This window comes from Psittacula echo, assembly GCF_963264785.1.
Source record: "Psittacula echo genome assembly, chromosome: 3".
Classification (NCBI taxonomy): domain Eukaryota; kingdom Metazoa; phylum Chordata; class Aves; order Psittaciformes; family Psittacidae; genus Psittacula; species Psittacula echo.
In genome coordinates, this window is record NC_137736.1 from 6,971,564 (window position 1) to 6,995,263 (window position 23,700).

The 23,700-nt window shown below is 41.8% G+C and overlaps 1 protein-coding gene across 8 annotated transcripts in view; it reads left to right on the forward strand.

Annotated features, from left to right (window-relative positions):
* The window catches only part of GTF2E1 (general transcription factor IIE subunit 1), a 55,847-nt gene that overhangs the window by 20,751 nt on the left and 11,396 nt on the right, over nucleotides 1–23,700 (forward strand). The gene's annotated exons all lie outside the window — the stretch shown is intronic.

Below are 23,700 nucleotides of genomic sequence, written 5' to 3' on the forward strand. Positions count from 1 at the left end.
TTTCAGTCTGGTTTCCACCATTCTAATGATTCGCTATAGCCCTTCCATTCAAGGAGAATGGTTTGCAGTGTAGAAGATTTTATCTGGAGAACTTTGTTCTGTTGCACAAAACTTTATCTTTCATGTTTGGAAATAATTATCTTTCTCTCTTCATCGTCCCCCACAACTGTGGGCTGAAATTGAACCCAGAGAACAAAAATATGCTAGGAGTCTTCTTATTGAGACTTCCTTGCTCCCTGGGAGGGTCAGGTTCAGCATCTCTTCTTGTCATATATTGGATTATTGGTCTCTGTGCTTCTTTCTCATTCTAATTAAAATGCTATTCCCCTACCTATGCTCTCCAAAAACGGTCAGAGGAAGATTTTTCTTTTAATACAAAACGAAGGATGTGGGCTGATGTTTATTCTGCTAAGGTATCAGGTAACAAAAATAGTTAATATTTGAAGAAAGAATCTATTGAGCCATATTGGTGCTGCAGATAAGAGAATTAAGGATGTTGCTGCCAGAGGATCAGGCTTTGGTTTTTTTGCCATCTAGAGGTAACAAGCTTTTTTGCTTGACAAATGTGAGATTTGGGGAAGAGGAAAGAAAAAAATGAAATGGAGGGATATGGGGATTGCAAGTGCAAGACAATATTTATTCTTTATAGAATAATTTTTCTATATTACATAATTGTATGCTATTTCATTATTACATAATTATATAATAATGCATATTCCTTATTGTATAATATATGTTATTATATAATGTATACAATATTTATTTATTATTATTAGGAAAGTAAACAGTCCACTGTTCACTGTTCCACCTAACAGTGCTCTTCAGGGAAGGCAACAATAGCAGGAGGCATGAAACCTACTTGGTGAAAATTTGCATTTCAAAAGGATTGGCAAGGCTTTTAATTCCCTCCACCAGGGATGGCCAGGAAAGGCATTTCGGCAGAACACAGCATCCTGTCTGCAATGATTAAAGGAAATCTGGGTGCTGGAAGGAAATAGGCAGCTGCTTTGGCAGAACAGGAGAAAGCTCAGTAACACAAATCCACTCTGATAATGCCAATCTGAAATTGCAGGATGGAAGTATTTTTCCCTCTTTGCAGGTTGTGCTTGCACAACCAAGGTTGGAACTTAGGTGGAACTAAGCTGACTGTCTTTTCCTTATTACCTTTGCTGTTTGTATGAAAATGGTATGGTCCAGTTTCCTGTGTCCAGGCTGAGAAAAGAGGTTAAACCACTTCTGAAAACAATCTTACTGACAAATAGATAAATGCATTAAGCAGTTTTACTGCATGACTTGAGCATATGAACTCTAATGTCTGTGGTTATGGGAATACTTGAATACTGTAGTTTTAAGTTGGAAAGAGAAGATTAACAACTTCTGAGTGTAATTCACTCTGAGAGAAGAGAGACCTACTTTTTAATTTCCATAATAATTGCACTGAGGTGGTGAAACTGTTTTAAAAGGGATCTGCTTGTTTGCCCTTAAACCTAAGGGCAGACTGAAAAAGCGGATGTAAGATCTTGCAGTGAGTGGAGGGCAGGGATGTAAGTGGATCATAAAAACCAAAGAATTAGGTGCTTTGTGATGCTTTGCTGTAGCTGACATGGACAGATGGCAGTGTCAGTGATGCTTCCTACTCTATGAACAAGATCCTGGGAATGGGTGATTATTGTTGGGAACAGACCATGTCTATTTTAAAAGCAAACAAACCCCCTTTTTTTTCATGTGAGAAGTCAGTAACAGTTGTTATTAAATTGCCAGATGTGTATGTGTATATAAAATTACTGATGTAAATCTTACAAATGTCGGAGAAGCTGATGAAGGAAGAGGATATAACCCCACCTGCTGTATGTGATGTTGTATTGGCTAAAACTTTGGACTGGTTCTGTGCTTGACTTGATCCTTTTGAGGATTTTAAAGTATTTAACTCGGAGATCTGTTTGTGCTCAACACATAGTTGAGCTGCTTGCTATCACCCAAGTATTTTTATCTGATAGTGAGCAATGGGTGTCCAGACTGGAATGGTTTTACTGAGGAATGAGTTCCTCAGTCCTGCCTGTCGTCCTTCCTCATAGCCAAGGGTCTTGCCACTGGTAAATGCTGTGGTGTTTCATTTTAGTCTTCCTGGAGCTAAAAGTTAATGACCGTCAAGAGCAGTGCCTTGTAAAACAGACATGAACTTGCTGCTTTCAAGCAATGAAGGCTGCTCTGCTCCTCAGCAGTTTAATATTTGCTTCCAAAATGTAATCCTAATCATCATCTGAATATGTAGTATTACAGTCAGGAATTTGAGTGTTGAGGATTTGCCACCTTGTGTGTTGTCAACACTCTAGTGGTTTGTCGTAGTTTAAGCCCAGGCCGTAAATCAGAACCACACAGTCTACTTCCCCCCCACACCTTTCTTCCCTCCACTTCTGGAAGGACGGGGAGGAGAATCAAAAGAATGCAGCTCCCACGGGTTGAGATAAGAACAGTTTAATAACTAAGGTATAACACAAATCACTACTGCTACCACTAATAGTAATAATGATAAAGGAAATAACAAGGAAGAGAATACAACCGCTCACCAACTGGTATCTCGCCCCCACCCCGCCACGATCCAGCCCTTCCGGGCCCTCTCCATTCTACATCCAGGGCATGACGTGCTATGGTATGGAATACCTCTTGGCTAGTTCGAGTCAGGTGTCCTGTCCCTGCTTCCTCCCAGCTTCTCCTCCTCCCTGGCAGAGCATGAGACTCACAAAGTCCTTGGTCAGTCTAAACATCGCTGTTATCGGCTCCATTCCCAGGCCGAAAGTCAAAAACACAGTGCTGCAAAAGCTACTAAGAAGGAGAAAAACTGACTACTGCTACTGAACCCAGGACATGGTTACAGTCTAATGCAGGGACAAACAGCTTCAGTTGTGGAAACAGAGAAGATGTGGCTGAGCTGACCCTGAGCTTGACGCATGCTCACATCAGCATTAGGATTCTCCTGAATGTTCCTTGAGTGACTGTCATTTTGATACCTCGGCAGAAACTTGCAGGTTGACATACTGAGGCTGAGCTACAGAGATCCCCCTTCTGCCACATACTCAAATGGCTTTATGACTTACTGCTTTGGCTCTCCATCCTCAAAGTGGGAAATGTATAACACCTTTTCTTCACACTTGCTTGATGTTTCTGACTGGACCAACAGTTTTAGACACAGCATTTTTTTACCAAGTATTTTTTGTACATCTTAAATTCTGTGTAACTCTGAGCCTCTGTTTCCCATTTGAATAGGACTGATGTTTCAGATACAGCAATGAGTCTCTGCTAGTCGTCACTAGCACCGTCCCAAAATGTCATCTTTCTAGTTTATATTAATCTAGAAAACAAAATCATAAACAAGCGTTCACAAATTTCTGAGGTTTTTCTGCATTTCTTTTTGTGGGCTTAAAGAGACTTTGTTATCTTTTGCAAAAATCAATCTTTTATACCCTGCTTCTCCCTCTGTAGAGTACAAGTGATGCCTTACATCACAAATTCAGGTTCTTTGGTGCACTGCTGCTCTGCCACCTGTGAAGGAAAGGGATAAGAGCTTGCTTCTCTTAAGCTCTTTGAATTTGAATTTTAATTTATTAGCTCAGCTATATCAAATCTGGTAAAATACAAGGTAAATCTGTACACAATGCATTTCTATCAGCAAGATGGCAATTTACCTTGGAGTCGTGCCAATGCCACTTGCTCTGGTAGAAGCATTTGTGGTACCAAGCATGAGTGCGTACTTAAAGAGAGGGAAGGCAAATGCAAGTAAACAGCACAGTGGGCCCTCTATTCGAAACTCCCTGTGAGAGCTGAGAGATTTGCAATTAATGTCCCTATGTTTGTTTATAATCAGTTTGAAAAGGAGCATTAAGACCCTGTAAGCTTCTGAATGCTGAGAGACAGGAAATTGGGTTTGGAAGTCTGTGTCTGAGCATTTGTTTATTTGTTTGTTTTTCTTCCTCTCAGATCACTGCCTGTATCTGTGAAGACTATATTCAGTTACTTTCTTTACCATAATGGCAGTGTTTGCTTACAGGTGTACTATACAATCTCTCAGTGTCAAATGTTGATTCTTCCACTTGTGATGACTCTTCATTTAGGAGCTGCTGTCAGTTGTGATGCGAAATCCTTTAATACATGTTGTGATATGCTTTTTCTTTTCAGATTATAGCAGCTAAAGCTTGGAATTGGTATCTTACTCGGAAGTGATCTTGTTTGAGAATATTCCTAGTGGTATAGTCTCAAAGCATAGGTACTCACTTTGATCTTCCCTGTGTAGGTCCTTGTAAGTGCCCTAACACTGCAGTGTCGGAACAGTGATACGACATTGTTTTCATACCTATCCTGCTAGCGTAAAGATGCTTTTGTAAGTTTCACAATGGTCTTTTGTAGGCAGTAGAGAAAGTAAGGTGCTGGTATGGGTGAACAGTATTCAAAGTGTGATGCTCGGGACTTTAGTAAACATCACCTTGTTGACTGCTGACAATTTCTGTAGTTTCTAAAGACAGTTTTTCATTCCACTTGGGTCTTCTACCAAGGTTTTACTTCCTTTTCCAATATTATCTTATTAGTACATTGTATATGCGTTTGCAATTCTACAGTCGAAGTCCTTCGTAAAAATCATGAAATAGAAGTGAACTAGGGTAGACCCTTGAAACACCCTCCAAAGTTGATAGTGAGCTATGATTTTTTCTACAAGTGGCGTTCTCTACCAGTTACGCAGTCATTTTCTGATGAATTTCTGGACTGTGTTTCTTTAGTTTGCTGATGAGCATCCAAAGCAGTTGAACATCCTCCTTTTCCCCAATCAAAACAGATTGCTTCCCATCTTTCCATTATCCTATAGCTTCTTCACAACTTAAGATTGGGCTCACTTTTTTCCTGTAATAACTCGCATTCCTGCTCAGTTCCCTCCATACAAGTAAATTCACATCTGGGCTTTGGCCTCCACCAACATCCAGTGTTTCTCAAGTGTGTTATGAAATATAATCCCTAACAGCATGGGCTGTGAGTCTCAGTTCTCCTTCACCCTTCTCCACATCCTGAATGCCAGTTGCAGCGTTTGCTGCTGTCGTAGTTGTTTTTCTCTGCGTTAGCTCAAGGTAAATGCTGCTCCCCGCTGGGCTGGAAAAGAGTATATAATGTCCTTGGGAGCAGAAGGGAGGAGGAAAGGTTGTCTGCAGCATCCTCCAAAGAAGGGTTGCATGCAAAACAATCTGTTGGGGTCAAAGCGTGACCAGGAGGTGGAAGGAGGTGATCCTGCCCCTCTGCTGTGCTCTTGTGAGACCCCACTTGGAGCACTGTGTGCAGTTCTGGTCTCCTCAATGTAAGAAGGACATAGAATCCAGAGAGGACCACGAGGATGATCAGGGGCTGGAGCACCTCCCGTGTGAAGACAGGCTGAGAAAGTTGGGGCTGTTCAGCCTGGAAAAGAGAAGCTGCATGGAGACCTCATAGCAGCTTCCAGTGTCTGAAGGGGTTTACAAGGATGTTGGAGAGGGACTCTTTGTTAGGGACTGTAGTGATAGGACAAGCGGTAATGGGTTAAAACTGAAACAGAGCAAGTTCAGGTTAGATATTAAGCAGAAGTTCTTTACTGTGAGGGTGGTGAGGCACTGGCACAGGTTGCCCAGAGAAGTGGTAAATGCCCCATCCCTTGCAGTGTTCAAGGCCAGGTTGGACAGAGTCTTTGGCAACCTGGTCTAGTGTGAGGCATCCCTGCCCATGGCAGAGAGTTGAAGCTAGATGATCTAAAGGTCCTTTCCAGCCCAAATCAGTCTGTGATTCTATGAAGAAAATATTTTTTGTACTATTAATAAAAAAATTTATAACCCAGTTTTTCATCTTTATCTCAACCTATTTCAATTTTTGTGAATGCTTTTTAAACTGCATATTATTACAGTAGTGCACGGATGTAATTAATAAGTAAATATCTTTATTTTGAGGGGGGGGATGATAAAAAAATTTTTCACTGATGAGTTGTGCAGTCGAAACAGTTTGGGTATCGGTGATCTGGAGCTTCAGATTTCCTCCTTTCACTCCCAAAGATAGCTTCCAGTCCCTTGTCCAGTGCCAGCATCTTTTTGTCTTGGAATTGGTTTATATTTTTGTCGTGGTTTAAGCCCTGTCATCAAGTTAGCCACATAGTCTCTCTCTCACTTCCCCCCTTTTCTTCCCCCTGCTCCCAGAGGGATGGGAAGGAGAATCAAAAGAATGTAACTCCCATGGGTTGAGATAAGAACAGTCTGGTAACTAAAGTATAACACAAATCACTGCTGCTACCACCAATAATAATAATGATAAAGGAAATAACAAGGGAAGAGAGTACAACACCTCACCACCTGCCAACCGATAACTCACCCCCACCCTGCAGTGAACTAGCCCTTCCAGATAACTCCCAGTTACATCCTGGGCATGTTGTGCTGTGGTATGGAATACCTCTTTGGCTGGTTTGGGTCAGGTGTCCTGTCCCTGCTTCCTCCTGGCTCCCCTCCTCCCTGGCAGAGCATGAGACTCACAAAGTCCTTGGTCAGACCAAACATCAGTGTTACCAGCTCTGCTCCCAGGCCGAAAGTCAAAAACACAGTGCCGCACCAGCTACTAAGAAGGAGAAAAAATGACTGCTACTGCTGAACCCAGGGTAATTTTGAAAATCCAGAGCATCATCATTTTGTTATTTAGGGGTTAAATCAGCATCTGGATTTGTTTGTCAGTTTGAAAGGCAGTGCTTGGTGCTCTTTGGAAGACTGGCATGGTTTTTAATAAAGTACCTTGATCTCTTGCTGACTGCTTTTGTCAAAAACCTGAATGTTTCTTCTTGCTTCCACTGAAATCTTTTGTCTGGTTTTCCTTGACCCTGAAGTAAATCCGTTATAAGTAGTGAATACTTTGTTGTGAAATGTAGAGAGATTTGTCTTGCGTCTTTGACCTGTATCGCAGTGGTTTTGTGAATCTCTTTGGATGTGCATCCGGCAGACAATGAACAGATTAAATGGGGATGGCTGTGACTTTTACATGATGAGCTAGCTGAAAGGTAGTCCTTGGAGCACACAGAAAAGGATGCCACTAACTCTGTAGTGTTCTTCATCTTGTGCCCAAGGAGAACTGAGAATGTTCTTGTTTGGGATTGCAGTGATAACAAGTGGTTGCTTTAGTGCCTGCTTCCCATTAAAAGCTCTGCTTTTCTCAGCGCAGCAAGTGAGGAATGCAGGTGCCTGCGGAATGAGGTTGTGTGGTTTGGGATCTTGCTTTTGTTTTTCTCTCTTTGGCTTATTTAGTCATAGCTCTAAGGCAAAACATCCCTTGGTTCCTTGTGTGTTCAAAGGGAACCAGAACAAACTGCTTCATTCCCTAGATTGTGAATGAGGCAAAATTAATTTGAAGCTCTTTTGGAAAATCCGAGGTTTTTGTTAAAAGGAAAGCTGATACAAAAGTAATGGAGAGGATCTTGGATTGTATGAGAGGAAATGTGGATGGAGACTCACTCTGTAAAAAGGTAGATTTAATACAAGAATAGAGAAGTACTCATAATACTGGTTTTGTTGCATACTCTGCTGCCAGTGAAGGGAGCCCTATGGACTAGTAACCGCTCTGTTCATGTCTGGGTTTGAGTCTCTTAAGTCCAGTGGGAAGAGCTCTCTCAGCTGTCATGTGTGCCATATGAATGCCACTTTAATTCTGTGACTCTGGAAGGCCTTTTAAACTGGCACATGTTAAAATCAAGCTCACATAGGGTCTGGTGTATGTTAAACTTCTCTTTCGTATAGAATAGACCAACCCAGCAGTGATACTGAACTGTCCTACAAAAATGATAGGGTTTGCTTTTCATTTAAGAAAGCTATTTAGTAAAAAATATAAAACAAAATTGTAAACCCAAACTCTATCACTTGATCTTAAAATAGTTTTTATGACAACCATTATTATTCAACTGTATTTTTAAAGCCACCTGTAACAAACTGAGATCACAAATACCTTGGCTCAGATTCTGGATGGTGTTTTGAGTGTGAACTTTTGATAGCAATCCTTATCTGTAACTTTATGTATTCACCCCTGAAGCTGCTTGAAAGTGCAGAGAATCAAGAATGTTACCAGTTTGGGGTTTTAGTGGTGATCACTTAAATGAATTCAACCTGGATTAATCTCTCTTCCATCTTGCTTTCAAGTCAGCAAGTTCCCCTAAGGGTGAGTGCACACCTTACAGCATACCTTGTGAGTGTGCTGGGAGGAACAGAAAAGGATGTGAGGATCAAGAATTCCTCATAGGATTCAACCTGCAATATTGTACTCTTCTTTCAGCCTGCATGTGTTGGGAGACTGGGAGAACAGGACAAAAGCATCATGAGATGTTCAGTGCTGAGTGAGACACAAAATATTGCGTTAAAGTAAAAAGCACTGCTATGAGTTTCACTCAAGCAGGTTAGCAGATGGTCTGTGTCAGTGATGTGTGAGGTACTGGTACAAGTGCTTGCTATGATCCCAGTAAGAAAGGCATTCAGACTCTGTGAGGTATTGATTAAAATACCATTCACTGGAACTAACAAGAAGGAAAGAGTGAATGGATAATCTTACATCCCTTCCAATGTTGGGAATCTCATGTCATGCAGCACTGGGCAGACCTCCAGTTGGGACACAGCACAATGTGCAGAACTACTTGTGTGGAGAGGGCTGCCGGCATGATGGTCTTCACCATTCTTTTGGGAGCTTTTCTATAAAGAACATTTTATCAGTAATTTCTGGTTTTGAGTAAAATAAAGCTTGCATGAGAGTGTGCTGCTTCACTGTAAGGTAAAGACATAGTGTAATTGCTGCATTAGCATCCTCTGGTATGAGGAACTGGCTGAGTTTATCCTGCAGCCAGGGTGTATGTGCAGCACAACACAGATTGCGGCTGCTTGTCTGAATTGTTCTCTGGATCAATGACTGTATGAAGTAATCTGGCTAATCATTACAGAATGCAACTGTTTAGACAAAGCAGCCTGCATTGTTCTTTCCTTTCCCAGCAAGGGAAAGGTGTATCTCACAGCTCTCAAGTGACTGCTGTTTGCAAAAGGGTAGTTGACCTGATCATTTGCCATGATTTTAGTCTCTTCTAAAGGGGCCAGGTTGTCCATCTGTATGCACACTGTTGCATGGAGTTTGCATATTGAACCGATTCTTTCTGGACACTGTTTTTGCACCACTTATGAGTTAGTTTGAGTAAGGAGTGCAGTGCTCCAGAGGTGGTGTGCAGTTTTGTACCCTTCATTTACTGCGACCCTGGCTTACTGGCTTTTAGCATAAGCATAGTGGAAGGACCTATTCTAAAATTAGCAATCTGTTGATTAAAATGGCCAGAAGAAAGCCTAAAACAAGAGATAAAACACTTCTTTGTGAACCAAAACGATGATGCAGAATCCTGTTTTCCAAGGACAGCTGTTAGCAGTCTTATTTATTAAACAGCCCTCAGAGGTGGGAGGAAAATGCTGTTTGGATTTTTCGTTTGACAATTTTATGCTTGTGGCTTTAAAAATGTTGCATTTGTTTGTGCTTTAAAAAGTCAGTACAGAGTAGGGAATGAGTGTACAGTAAAAGATATCTGCATTTCAGAATGTGCTGAAGGCTATTTTCAGATACAGTGTAGGGCTAGATGAGATAGCCCATCAGCCTATTCTAAAGCAGGGTAAATTTAACCTCCGTGGCTAGCATATTCCAGGCTTATTATAATCAGTTTGTCTTAATACCCTAACCTAAAGGATTTTTACCCTAAATTAAATCTGTGAGTAATCTTTTGTGTGTACGTGTGAAGTTGAAGAACAGTTTGTCACTGTTTTCATTATTGTAGCATACTAAATATCCAACATTTGATGTTCCCTACCACCCTTCTTAAAATGAAACAAGTGTTTCCATTTTTTCCCTAATGAAACATCTTTTAGGCTGTGTCATTTTGTTCCTTTGGAATTGTTACAGTTGGTCCCCATCTTCAAGTATGGGATCTGAAGATGCAATTGGTTTATCAGCAGAGGTATCCATAGGGCTGACTAAAGCAGGATAGCATAGTGTTGTCTCATGCTTTGCATGACATATTTATTAATAGATGTAGCAGCCAAATTTTCTTCTGTTTTTCAGCACAACACTGTTGGTTGCTGGTTTTGTCCTCTGGTACAAACCTGAGGATTTTGCAGTGTGCTGCCAAAACGATTATCCCCTTCTGGCCCAATCTAATAGCTGTCTTTCAGCGCTTACAAGAGATGACCAGGAAGACAAAGTCAGGATCTTCACAGTGGTGTCTGGTGGGAGAGCAAGAGGTGATGGCTGTAAATCAGAGCAAGATGTTCCGAGCTAATATAAGACCTTTTCACTATGAGGTGGATGGCCAAGCAAGCGCAGCAGGTTGCCCAGAGAGGCTGTGCGTGGAAGGTTTCATGGCTGGATTATGGTCATGAGCAGTCAAGTCTGTTTACCCTGGTTTTGAGCAGGAGGCTGGGCTGCTAAGGTCCCTCTACATTTCTACTCTTTCTCAGATCCCTCAGAACTTTTCTTTGTGCCCTTTGTGTTTCTCTTTCTGAGATTTTGACAGTTCTTCATATCCCAGAGACTGCTTTAAACAGTTCCGTTTTCTGTAGGGTAATCATCATCAGATCTTGCTGACAGTACATCAGAGATGTGTAGTTCATTTTACCAGCTGTACAAAACTTTACACTCTGCCTGGTTTCTAAGTCTCTATTACAACATGACATCAGTTTCCACATATATCATTGTCCACCTGCTGTTTGCTGGTGACACCAGCACTTCTCAGCAGTGGCATAGCCACAGTGCCGCTGTTACTGTCACCTCCTGGACTGTACTTCTGTACCTGAAAGCAGCTGTGATGGCAGCCAACAGGCCCATGCAGTTATAAATTTAACCTCCTCATTCTTTTATGACTTTATCAAGCCTGTGCTTATGTCCTTCCCATGGCTCCTAGCTTGCTTCCCATGCTGATGTAACATCTTGGTGCTCATCTTCTAAGTTAATGAATCAAGTTTATGCTACACAAGGGATGTCATAGGTTGAGGCTAACTGGCACAAGAGCACAGCTCGCTTGGAGCACTGTCTGGCTGTGAATACTGTATAATTTTAACTTTCAGAGGTGACTCCCTCAGTCAGACTCGCCTCAGTAAATGCAGGGATTCGTATTCCCATCAGTAAATGGTCAACATACATCACCTCCCCCTACTCTAGCACGTTGGACCATTTAACATTATCAAACTTGCCCGAAGAACTGAGAAACCAGCGAGAACTCCCGCTGTCTGCTGGAAGAGAACAGGCAGTTGCCTGCCCCTGTGGTGAAGAAGTGATTTTTCTTTCCTTTCCTGTGATCCTGCATTTATCCATCCATCTATTTTCTGTCCACTGTGATGCTCGGAGACACATGCATGGACATTCCCCCTTTACCCCCTGCCTCACAGCACACCAATTCCAGGGGGAAGGGTGCCGTTCATGTCACGCTGCTGCACTGGAGGGACTGATGGCTGGTTAAAAATAAATCTGGGAGCAGATGGTGAGGGAGATTATTGTTCATCCTGGGGCGATGGTGATGGTGTGCCAGCTAACTGCTGGTTGTCTATCAGAATTAATCAGGAACTGTTGTGGCGCATGATCAGTGAAGCCACTGCTCCCCCTGGGAAAAGGGAAGGAAGAGCAGAGAAGCAGCTCTGTAAAATGAGTTTCTGGAGAAGCACTTGTTTTTGAGGATAAGAGAAGTTGCTGATGGAGACCAGACTACATAAAAAGAAAAAACGGGAATGTTTTTAATCATTTATTTTAAATGTACTCACACTCTTTTGTATATCTGCAGGTATGCCTAGCGTAACAATTAAGAGGTCTGTAGGACCTTTACAATTACTCGCTGTAATTACAGTATGAAACATATAACGCCTGCTTTGGATTTGTGATCTGTGTCGGAGAAAAGGACTTGATACGTGCTGTGCTTGAAACACTTCACAAACATTAGTTCTCTATACGCTCACAGAACAGACTAGGTGAATGCTGACTCAACCCATTGAGCTGAAAGGCAGTATCAGAGATACAGCTCCAGAGTTGTGATGCTTGAGGAATCTGAAAGGTAGTTAATATTTGTTACCTTTGTGGAATTTTTTTCTGGTTTGACTAAACAGGTTGATGAAATAGCATGAGAATGAACAGATATTTTGTTTGATCAAATTAAGAACTATAATAGTGAGTACCTTTTTGGTTATTGTTTTGTAATGGAAGTCAGCAGTAAATTTTGATCAGTTAGTCCGCTTAGGTAACCTGTCAGTCTATTTTGTTAGCCTAGTAACATTTGTTAAACTACATTTCTTATTTTGTGTCCTCAGCTTCTTTTGTCCAGGCTGCCGTGGCATCTCCTTTCAGTGTACATTCAATCTGATGTCCAAAGATATGTTTTGCTGGGGTGCAGTTATGGAAAGCTTATGCTTTTGTTTTGAAAGATGTTTCAGGTGATACATTAAGTACTTTCTGTCTGAGACCATCAGGTCTGTGCAGTCTACCTTAAGTAGCACATACTTCACAAACATACATTGTAAGATACAAAAGGTGGGATAAAATTTGCTATTTGTTCATATTTTAAAACTGCTCTTCTTTTATGCCTTCTTTTTAAATGGCAGTGCTGGTTTAACGTTGTTAAAGAGGTGTTTCCTATGCAAACATGACATGACATGGTTTAGTGGGAGGTGTCCCTGAAGAAGGGGGTTGGAACTAAATGATCTTAAGTTCCTTTCCAACTCTAACTGTTCTTTGATTCTATGAAAATAATCTGAAGGCTCTGTCTGCGTGTAACAGTGAATAGAAGACAAGGCAAGGCTGAATTAAACTTCTTCAGCTCTTATTTTTCCTGTGATCTGACCTGAGGTGTTAGCAGTAAGAAGAAATTCATTTAAAGCAGAAATAAGATAGAATGACATAAAGAGACATGGTCCCACTGGACTCTCAAAATTTGCAGATGTCAGAAAGGCTTTTTATTGCTTTGTCTGACATTGCTATAATCTTCATCAATATCCCTCTTTAACAGTTCCGTAAGTGAAATGGCAAATCACTATTGGGTAATCTGCAACAGCACTGATCTTTAGGTCAGGAACACTGGTAAAATACTCCTGATACTAACAAGTCCTTTTTTGTTGCTAGTGTTGCAAATGATGAGAATGGAAATAAATTACTTTACTGGCTTATTTCTTGTTACACATAGGTCAGGCTGGACTGGAAAACTAGTCTCAGTGGCTTTGTTTCTGATCATTTCTCCTGTGTGCTACTGCAGGAAGGTCAGACTCTCAGTATTTTGCATCTCTAGCACCTGGAATGTCCTGTCTTACTTTTAAGTAAGTGAAATAATCTCAGGCACCAGTTCATTTTATTGTTCTTGCCCTTGCAAACTGTTTCTTTCGGGAAGCAAGTTGCTGGAGCGAGAGGACAGTTTAAAGAAAGGTACTTGCACATGTGACGACTTGCTCTTTAAATCTCTTTAAGTGATTGGATGCCAGTAAGACAAGGTTATATACAAACCCTGTTGGTGTAGAGGCTCCATCAGTGAGCATTACTCATTTATACCATGATACCTGTGATGAGAGGTATTTTTCCTCTAAAAAGAGCAGTAATTGAAAACAGCATGTCCTTTCCAAGCAGGAAGTAGCGGTAGGAGTGCTGAGGATTTGGTCTTTGAGGGGTTGTTAGCAGAAGGCTTGTTAGCAGAAATCCATTTTTTTGACATGTGTCCATGGCACTTGCAACTGTCTTACTAGGCTGTGCTGTCATTTTAGTCCCTCTCACCCATATAGGCACATATGGTTCACGTTGCATGAGTCACAAGAAAAGGGATAGATAAAGTTGTTCTCTTGGGAGGTAAATAAATCTACCCTATTGCTTCTTTTTCTGAGGCAGTAGTTTCAGGGAGAGCTACCCAGACCTCAGTCCTGGCTTCCCACAAAATCCTGCCTGGTGTCATGGGCCAGCATTTGAGCAGCCTCAGCAATTTCTCCTGCACATTTCACCTGGTGCCCTGTTATTCCCACGCCCACCACTTTCTTTTTCTCATGTTAGCTTCCCTTTGTGCTCCAGGTTACCTCCTGGCATCCGAGTCACTTTCTCACTTAGAAACTGCCAGCTTTTTTCTCTCCATGGCAATTCTGGCACCACCCTGCAGTTTGGAGTCCCAGGGAGCTTCTTTCCATTTACTCTCTGTTCTATCTAATAAGAAAATGGGATCCTTCCTGCCAGTCACTGCCTCAGCCGCGAAGCACTACCCGAGCTTTCAGAGCCACTCCAGTTACTCTAATGGCCTTGCATGGACAGAGAGAGAAGGATGGTCAGGCACTGAATGCGCTCACTGTCTTTGGAGGGAGCTGTGGGCTTCTCTTCACTCTCTTCTGCCAGCACTGGCCACAGCGCTGAGCAATGGGTTATATACAGGGCTTCCTGCAAGTGGGATTTGGCTTGACTGTAAATCCTTTCCCAGCCAGAAGAGGTGGCATTACCTGGACTGATTTAGGGTGTCTCATGTGGCATGCCCAGTTTTCACAAGGAAGGGAGGAAAGATGCCTCCTTTGAGAGTAAAGAACTTTTGCATGAAGGAGTTTTTAAATGGCATAGTATTAAGGAGAAAAGAGAACAGAGGGTGGCATGACTATCCAGGAAAACCTCTAAAGGTACAAAAAGGAATACACGGATAATCCAGTTTCCTTGATGGCAGGTAACAAGTAAGGCTTTATGTGATAAAATGTGAGAAATATGCAAAGATTCAATAGATTTATAAAAACACTGTCTAAGGCAGCAGTTAAAAGGTGGGACTTCCAGGCAAAGGGTGGGTGCCCAAGTTTCAGAAGAGGATCTATTACCTGTTGGATAGCTGAAGATACAGATGAGTTTTGTTGAAGATGCTAACTTGCGTCACCATCTGTATTACCAGCAAAATGTGAATTGCAAACAGTCAACTGGAAAGCAGTACTCATTCTCAACACATACTCGTGTATATTGTTGCAGTGCTGGTCACCTTTCCAAAACTGCAGGCTAGGAGCTTGATCTCTTCCACTAGTAAATAGCTGGTGAGTGTTGCCCATGAGCTATCCCAGACCTTCAGGAAGGAGGGTAACATGGCATCTATTTTGATAATAGGCTGTCTTTGTTCTTAAGTACCCAGCATCTGAAAAACCTACTTTGTTCCTTGTGAGGGGCCTCTGAAGCCTCTTGGAAAACAAAAAGGGAAAAGCAGACTGAGGAGCAGCTTATCCTATTGGTGTTGTGTGATGCCATTGAGAATAAGGCTGGAAAAAATACTATCTTGCTTGCTTTCTCACCACTGCCAGCTGCTGCCATCCCAAGGCTCGCCACTGCTTGAAGCGCTGGTATGGAAACACATGCTTCTGACATTGCCCTGTTTGCCTTTCAACTACTTACTGCCTTGGGACGATGATTTAAGGATTTCATTCTTGTTCTTTGTTCTTGAATAGATATCTTGTGTGTACACGAACAGATTTGCATGAAATGCAGAGTTTCAGCATCCACAGCATATTCCTTCGGGTACCATTTTTTTTTAAACTAGAGTTTATTATAATAAGGAGAAAATGACATGTTATTTTTTGGTTATTAATCTGTATTGTTCTCTGTTGGTGGCCCTAGTATCTTTGTGGAGGAAGCTTATGCAGTAGGGAATTTTTCTTGCTACGCATTAACTCTGAAGAGAATTTGAAAGTAAAGGGTTTCAGTTGTTGGCATTTCTGAGCCACCCCCTATTGAATTTGAAGCCTATTTGGGTTACAAGTAGCATGGTAGGTATGCCAGAGTTGTAAATATCTCTCCTCAGGGAATCTATTGTATGTTACTAAAGGGATTCAGAAATGACAGGGAACATGGAAGAATAGATCTCTTCCAGAAGATGACTTGTGTGGCTTAACAAATGGATCTCAGGCATGGGAAGTATTTCATATTTGCCATTGCCTGAAACAAGGGGGTCTGCAATGAGCCTCTGAAACCTTCTGTTTCTCTGTCCCTAAATGCTTGAAATTCTCAGGGAAGAAAAATGCTGTCCTTATGTATTCGAAGGTGTTGCCAAGGGTATCTTATATCAGCAATTCCTACTTTTATTGTTAACAGCAGGGGTCATTTTGTGCCAAAAGGGTCCAGAACAAGTGCTGGACACTATTTGTGGCCATCTGTAATAACATTCCAGCACCACTGTTTTTCCCAATTATGGCCAGAATAATGTAGCTACTTGAGTAAAATCCGTTCTGCAGCTGAACAGAGACCTTCTGTTTCCAGGACTGCCAGTCCCTTGGTTTTTATACATTTTACACACTGCTCTCAAGGAGAATAAATAATACATGAACATAGGCATTTGCTAAGTGAAATTTCCTTCTGATTATAGTGAGACACTGGTTAATGGCAGTTATAAAATGCATTTCTTTCATCTTTCGCTAATCCTGCTGCGTGTTTAGGAGTGTGCCTTTGTCTCTTTTTTGTGTTGTAAATTGCCATCTTGGTTTTGGTTTTAAACAAATTGTTTTGATCATTTTGCATATGTTGATAAGTTGCAGGTTTGGCACAGTTACCTCATCTGAGTCAGAAATAGTGCTCCTGCACAAATGCCCTTAAATGCTGTGTCGGCTACATCTATTTTACAATAATAGAAGCTTTGAAAAGAAACTGATTGACATTAATCCCAAATGAAATGTTTACTCTCTGTTTAATACCTGATGGGCAGTTCAATATTCTGCATCTATATTAAACAAGAAAAATGTTTAAGTATGATTAAGGCTCAAAATCATATCCTCAAAAGTCAGGGTTATATTTTGGTGTGCATGTATTATGAAATAGTGTTGAATTGTATGATCAAATACTGGGTTTTGCACTGAATTCATGGAGTACACCTTTTTTTGAAGGCTGATTTGGAGCCTTCAGAAGAGTATATAAGTAGAGTTCAGGAGATTCCTTCTCAAACGTGTCAGACATGTGTGCCAGACAGTTGAATGCTGATCCAAGGACCTGGATTTTATCCTCTTTGCAGGTAACAATCCTTGCTCATTCTTTTACTCACAGCAACCCATCGTTTTAAGGTGGGTTATGGTCCAATACTGAGAAGTATCGATCTCATAGCTGTTGGCTCAATAGGATTTATGCTAGAATATGTACAGACCTGGGAGAACTGAATCTAGATTTGGGGCATATAAAGTTAAAAGGAAATCCCTCCCCCCCCCCTCTTCATTTTAGGGTCTTAGTCCCATTTGTAAACAGTAGATAACAGAAATTCCTTGTGAATTCTTAGGAATTAAGATACTGCAGAAAAATTCATACAGAGATGAAAATCTCTCTTCAGATAACAGTATTAGTTACAGTGTTCATTCCTAGCCCCATTTTTAACTGAACTGCTGTGCTTGACATTTTATAAGTGTGCATTCCACACACTCCTTACTCATCTGAGGCAGAATGTGATGTAAAAGATGTTTTAGCAAGTTTCAGTCTAGGATCTGATAACAGGATGTGTCAGGCAGCCTTTAGTATTGGTTGTTGCTATCCTTCCTGCCGATAATCCTAATGTACTCAGTGGTACTTCTTCAGGACATGAGGAGAATGGCAGAGATGCTATCTTTTCTCAGCTTGTTATGAAGAGAGCTGTCAGGTTTGGGGGCAGGATGCTGTATTTAGCTGTCCATGTTCATGTCTGCTAAGGCCTCATCTGGCAAGAATCATGATTTGTTTCACAGGGGTGCTGCGTACTCAGCTTTAAACTAGAGCCATTGCACTGACCATCTTCTCTGGGCAGCACTGTCCCATGTACTTTTTGGTTCTGTGCTCTCAGATATCACCCACGTGTTCAAGTTTTGCTCTGTAACCATCTCTGACCAATGTTACTTAGCTCGGTTTCAATGTACTTTATCTTTTCTATAGTTAGAAATTTGATTTTTGGACTTTTTTCGGACTGGGATGAAGCCTGATGCATTTTGGGTTTCAATGGCAAAGCTGGACGTTTTATTGCAGAAGTGGGGTAGGCAAATCTGGCCAAAATGCTGACATTCCCTACACAGGTTCCAGTGTTTGTTCTTGTACCGTAAGAAGCTCTGACAACAGTGTCTGCTCTGGACTGTTCCAAACAGGATATTAGTCCAAACAGGACTAATACAAAAACATACACTTTCTGTGTCACATTTCAAGGTAGAGTGCTGCAGTGAGCCCTGGGCTGTGGGGTGTCCCCAAGAGCTTGAGATCCAGTGGCCCATGAAACCTGTCTCAGAAAGATGAGATGTGGCATTGCGTTTTATGCAACACACTGTGCTCTTGTCACTGACTGTTCTAATGCATCTGTAGGAACACTGAATTACTTGCAAGAGATAACAGTATTGCCGTGGTGTTCAGGAGACAGATTTTATTGATGGATTTCTCTATCTTTTTGCCTAAAGCAACAGGGGTTTTGGAAGTCATGTGTGAATACAAATGTACTTGGGAGTATAGGTCTCTAATACGGGGAGAGAGATGGGGCCAAGGAAAGCTACTTGATAAAATCAACAGGAGACTCATCTTTCTGTGGGGTAGGGGCATATTTCCCACTTGGACACACTGGGTTGCTTTCTCATGGAGATGGTGAGGATGGTGTAACGAGAGCTGAGAAGTCTGTTTAAGTCTGGGAGTCACAAAAGATCAACAGCTCCTACAGTTTAATCTGTATTATCATTAATCCACTTAACATCAACTGTTTTAACTCTGTTACTAGCTCAGTCCATTAAGGTCGTTAAAACTCTCTTTGCTTTGATTTAACCCCTTGTGTTTTGCTACTTCTAGTAGGTGAGTATACTTGTATCCTAACGTGGATTATGTTATGGCAACTAATGATCTAGGTCTGTTGTAGCCACTTGGACAACCGTTTGTGTCTTTAATGATTCAGGAGAGAAGTACCTTTAGGTGTTGGCGTAAGCAGTCCTGTAAATCTTGAAAATCAATGAAAAATGAAGTTAATTATAATTTGTACTGACAGCACTCCCTATTACTTAGGTTGCTAAGTATTTCCATTGCATGAGCTCGGATTGTTTGTGGAGGGCGGGCGTAGGAATTGCTCTGGGTTTTTTTCCTGTTCAAAACTTTGTCAAATACTTATGCTGAGGGGCTTTGGAGGTTTTTTTTCCCATTCTGTGCATCCAACTAAATTTAAATTACTTAGGAAAATTCAACCAAAAACCAGTACTGAAGAATAGGCTGATGAGAAGATGAAAGAGGAGACCAGAGAAATGTGTATTCCTTTGCCTGTATTCTGTTGTTCTGAACAGCAGGTTGTTCTGTGAAAAGAGCTTCCATCACTGTGGTTTGAAACAGGAAATTATTGTGATGACCAGGGCTCTAATTAAGAAGCAGAATTAGCTGATCAAAGGGTGTGGGGCAGAGAGGCACAGGAATGAGGAGAGGTGGAGTATGGCTAAAGCAGCCCAGGAAAAGAAGGATGGACAGAGTCTGAGAAGTGAGAGAAGCCCAGGCTCTGAGAAAGCAGGATTTGATAGACAAGACTTGCTAGGAAGGAGAATAGGACCATCAGAGTGGGGATAAGCCCAGAACTGGGATGGAAGCAGATGGGAAGAGCTGGGCAGAAAACCTCAGGCTTGGGGCTAGCAGGTTCCCGCAAAGCACATCTCTTCCAGAACCTAGAGGAGGACCCAAGGTGTTTCCTTCTCATCCTTCCTTTGTTGCCAGGAAGCAAGCTGGCAAGGCATCCTGCTCCCCTTGCAGCACTAGCAGGTTGTCAGTCTTCTCTTTATTGAGTCAAGTGGTGGAGGCCTGTGCGAAACTGAAGGCTTCAGGTCTGCTGTCAGCATGGCATCAATGGTGAGAGGCATTTGTCTGGCTTCCTGTTAGTAGGAACCAAGGAAACTCCTGTCTTTTCCTCAGGGTCTTAATACTCTCATTTTAACATCAGATGAAGGACTCAGGGTTAGGGAGTACTTGTGTATCTTGTAACTTTCGCTCTGCAACATACTTGTTTTTCCACAGAAAACATGTGCTTTACTCAGTGAGGAGCTGTGTGCATATAATGCACTTTTTGTCTGGCTTGCTGCAGAAGAAAAAACATGCAGTGTGAGATCAGGGAATTACTTGAAGAAAATGGCTGTAGTAGCCACAGGGCCATGATCTGATCCTCCAGGCCAGCTGACTTTGTGTAGTGTTGGGCTAGTCATTTTGAGCTAAACTTTTCAATGGCTATCATTAGCTGTTGTACCTAACTTGTTTGAGATGCTCAGTTCTAGAGCCTGGAAGAAGATTGGTAGAAGTACTGCATGCTCTTTTCTGAAGCATGGGTTTTAGGAAGTGTTTTGTAGGCATCTCAAATCAAATCAAATCTGCTCAAATCAGCAGATACTTCTGAAATTGTGCCATCTGTGCCTCAGCTCACTCTCTATGTAATGGTGATAATGCTGCTTCTGAAAGAAGGTTGTGGGAGATTTGGAGAATAAATTGGCTTAATGCTTTGTGCCGCAGTCAAGAATGGGATGAGGATGAAGGCTGGAGGAATAAAAAGGATCTGAAATATTACAAAGTACAGTGTTAGGCACTTAGCATCTAACACAAATGTCTTCCATAAACATGGAGTTTTCCAGTTTCAACTGGAAACTAAAAGGAGGAAGGAAGATCTGGGAGCATTGCTAGATCTTGTGATAATTGAGGCAGCACTTTCATGACCTATTACACTGTGATGTTAAAAGGTCTCAGTGGCTATCAGAGAGGCACTTAATACCATTGGGCTTTTGGGAGAGCTCATCTGGATACTTGTGTATACTTGCAGCTTTACAGCAGAAAGATGAGAGCAACTGGAGAAAGTGCCTGATGAGGCTGACAGCATGGCTGGAGGAATGGGGTCTGGTTTTAAAAGGCAAAGAAAAACCTGTGGCTTATTGAGCATTGCAAAATGAAGATAGTGGGATGAGCAAGATAGCAGTTTGTAAATATACCTGAAGGATTGACAGCAAGATGGAAGCTAGCTGAGCTGAGGTCCAGTTTTTTTGGCACAACAGTAAATAGGTTTGAAATGGGTAGGAGTAAGTTAAGGTTGAAAATGAAATAGTTTGTAAGTATGAGATTAGTGAGAGTCTGGGGCAGTATCCCAAAGAACAGAGTGGAAGGATGACACCTTGTTGGGCTGGAGGTGAGGCTTTTGAACCCCTTGAGAGGGATGTGAGCAGGACCTGGGCTCTGATTCAGGGGGCTGTACCCAGTTCAATGTGTTAATTATAGCAGATGCAGCACGCACGCTTGGACATCATGCAGGCAATGCATATGGGCAGTTGACCTTTTCCTTCTTCAAATGAAATCAAGTCATTAGGAATTATCTCTCAATATCCTGGCCCTATATTTCAGAGCTTGAGCTGCTTTAATCTTAGTATGCCTTTGGGGTGCTAGATTACCAGCGTGTGTCCCCTGGAGACTCTGGGAGGAGATGAGATCTCTTTCAGATGGGTGGTTTTTAACAGGCAGCCAAAGAGGTCTGTTGAGTGCCTGGGCATGTGTGCAGAGGAGGGGATATATTCATTGTCCATTAGTATTTCAAAGATGCAACAAAGCATCATGTCTGTTTGCTCCAAGATATCTACTTGTCCTGGTTTATGCAGCATATTTGAGAGGAAAACTATCAGTTGTGTAAGGGCTGAAGGAAGAAATACATCATCGGAGTGGGAACATTGCCATTCTCAGCCTTTGAATGGCCTTCACTTCATGTTTGTCACATGCAGTTCATATCTGTAAGGAACATGTGTCACCGCTGATGTGATGTGCCATGTCATAAATGCTCTGGTGACATTTAGTGACCTCTTAAAGTCGAACAGAAGAGGCTTGCAACATATAAATGCCATCTGTCACATCAAAGTAACTTCCCAGTTCTCTAATAGTATATGTCTCTTGTGAAATGCTGCATCACCTCAAAAAAAATCAGCATATTAATGGAGGAAACTTGTCATTTCACTCATTCCCAGATTCTTTATATAATTCATCTAGTAACTTCTTTTGCTTATGGAGAACCCTGGTGGAAGTCGCAGCTATCTAAGATAGCTTTAGGAGTTCTGTTTCATTAGGGTTGTATTTACTTTCTGATTTTGTGGTACTCTGAATTGGAGCTATTCTCCCTATGATCTCAGTCTTATGCAAATACTCATGGGGTTCACAGATGGAAGCGTGAAAAGTCTGTGCTGCCTTGGGAACGTGTAACAGGACTTTTGGGGGGGTGTAAAAAGAGGGAAGTTTTCCTCATTAACCTTTGTTTGTTCATTTAGTCCATTATGGGAACTCGGATGTGCTAATTATTTTCATTTGATTCAACTTGTTTGCCAGCGTGTCATGCTGATAACCGCAGATAGGGGCTAAGGAGACCAAGCTTCAGCTTCAGTTTTTGCTGGTCCCACAGCCACTCTGACAGGTTTTGAATCAGTAGGGGCAATTTTTACAGCCTGACAATCTAAGCAGAGTGTTTCATGCTTGGATGGGAGAGAAGAGCACTTTATACACTTATCCTGTACTTTGCATACTGCTGCTGTTGGGTGCTCTAGCTTTTACATGTGGATAAAACAAACTTCCTAAAGAGAGTTTGCTGCAGGAAACGTGTACGTATTACAGAGAGAGCACAAATACAGCACACTTGCATTGATTTATGAGTAACACTGAGCAAAAGCCACTTCAGATGGTGCCGAGGTAGAAAACTGCATCTCTACAGACTGTGGTGAGAGGCAACAGATCTACCTCTTGTCATAAACAGTACTTCTATGTGTTTTCCAGGAGGCATTGTCTAGCCCTCATGGCCATCAGTGAAGAAGTTAGGTCTGGTTTTATTGCTGTATTACAGGCAGAGGAGGAGGTACCCTGAAAAATTAAGTGACAAGGCTAGCAAATCTGTGTAAGCAGCAAAACGTGACACAAGAAGCCCTGGCTTGCCAGCCTGTCTCATTACATCATACCCTGTGTGCCCTGGGCAAACCCCAGTCTTTTGACTGTGTTTCTACATCACATTGGTGATACAGCAGGCTTCAATACTGAGACTTACTGTGATTTTTAGACGTAAGCTTATCATTTCCCTGATAATGGCCTATCCTCAAGCTACCTATTGGTATACATTTCTTCACCGGGGTATTGAGAGGTGATGCTAAATGTGCATAGGTGTCACAGAATGGATAAATAAAAAAATCACACGTGAGCAAGAGAAATGGAGAAGCCTGTGAGCATTGCTCTGGCTGTAAGTGTTCTGAGGAGGCAGTGTTACCTTCTCAGTCCAGCATTTGCAGGGATAAGTCATTACGCTGTGCTGCTCCCCTCATAGTGGACCATATGGTAAGGTCCTACTGTGCATGTCCTGCCTCAAGGGTCCTGCTCACAGATGGAGCAATGAAACTGAAAAGCCTGCTGTGCAGGAGTTCAGTAGGGGCTCTTGTAACTGCATTGCCATAGAACCATTTAAGTTACCTTTATGTCTGACCTGTTTTTATGGATCCTGATGAGGTCTGTAAACCGATCTTGACTGCCATTCACACAATTCTTATCTTGCCATTCTTAATTTCAGGAAGTTAATATGGGGGTGAGGTGGGATAAGTTTTTGCATTTGCTGCTCTGCATTAATGACTATTTTGCATGTTTTAGCCCTCAAGCAGAAGGAGAAGCCATCTTTTTGCATTAGTCGCAGAGTGAAAATGGTTATACTAGCAGTTACTGCTGGCTGTTTGGTGCAAT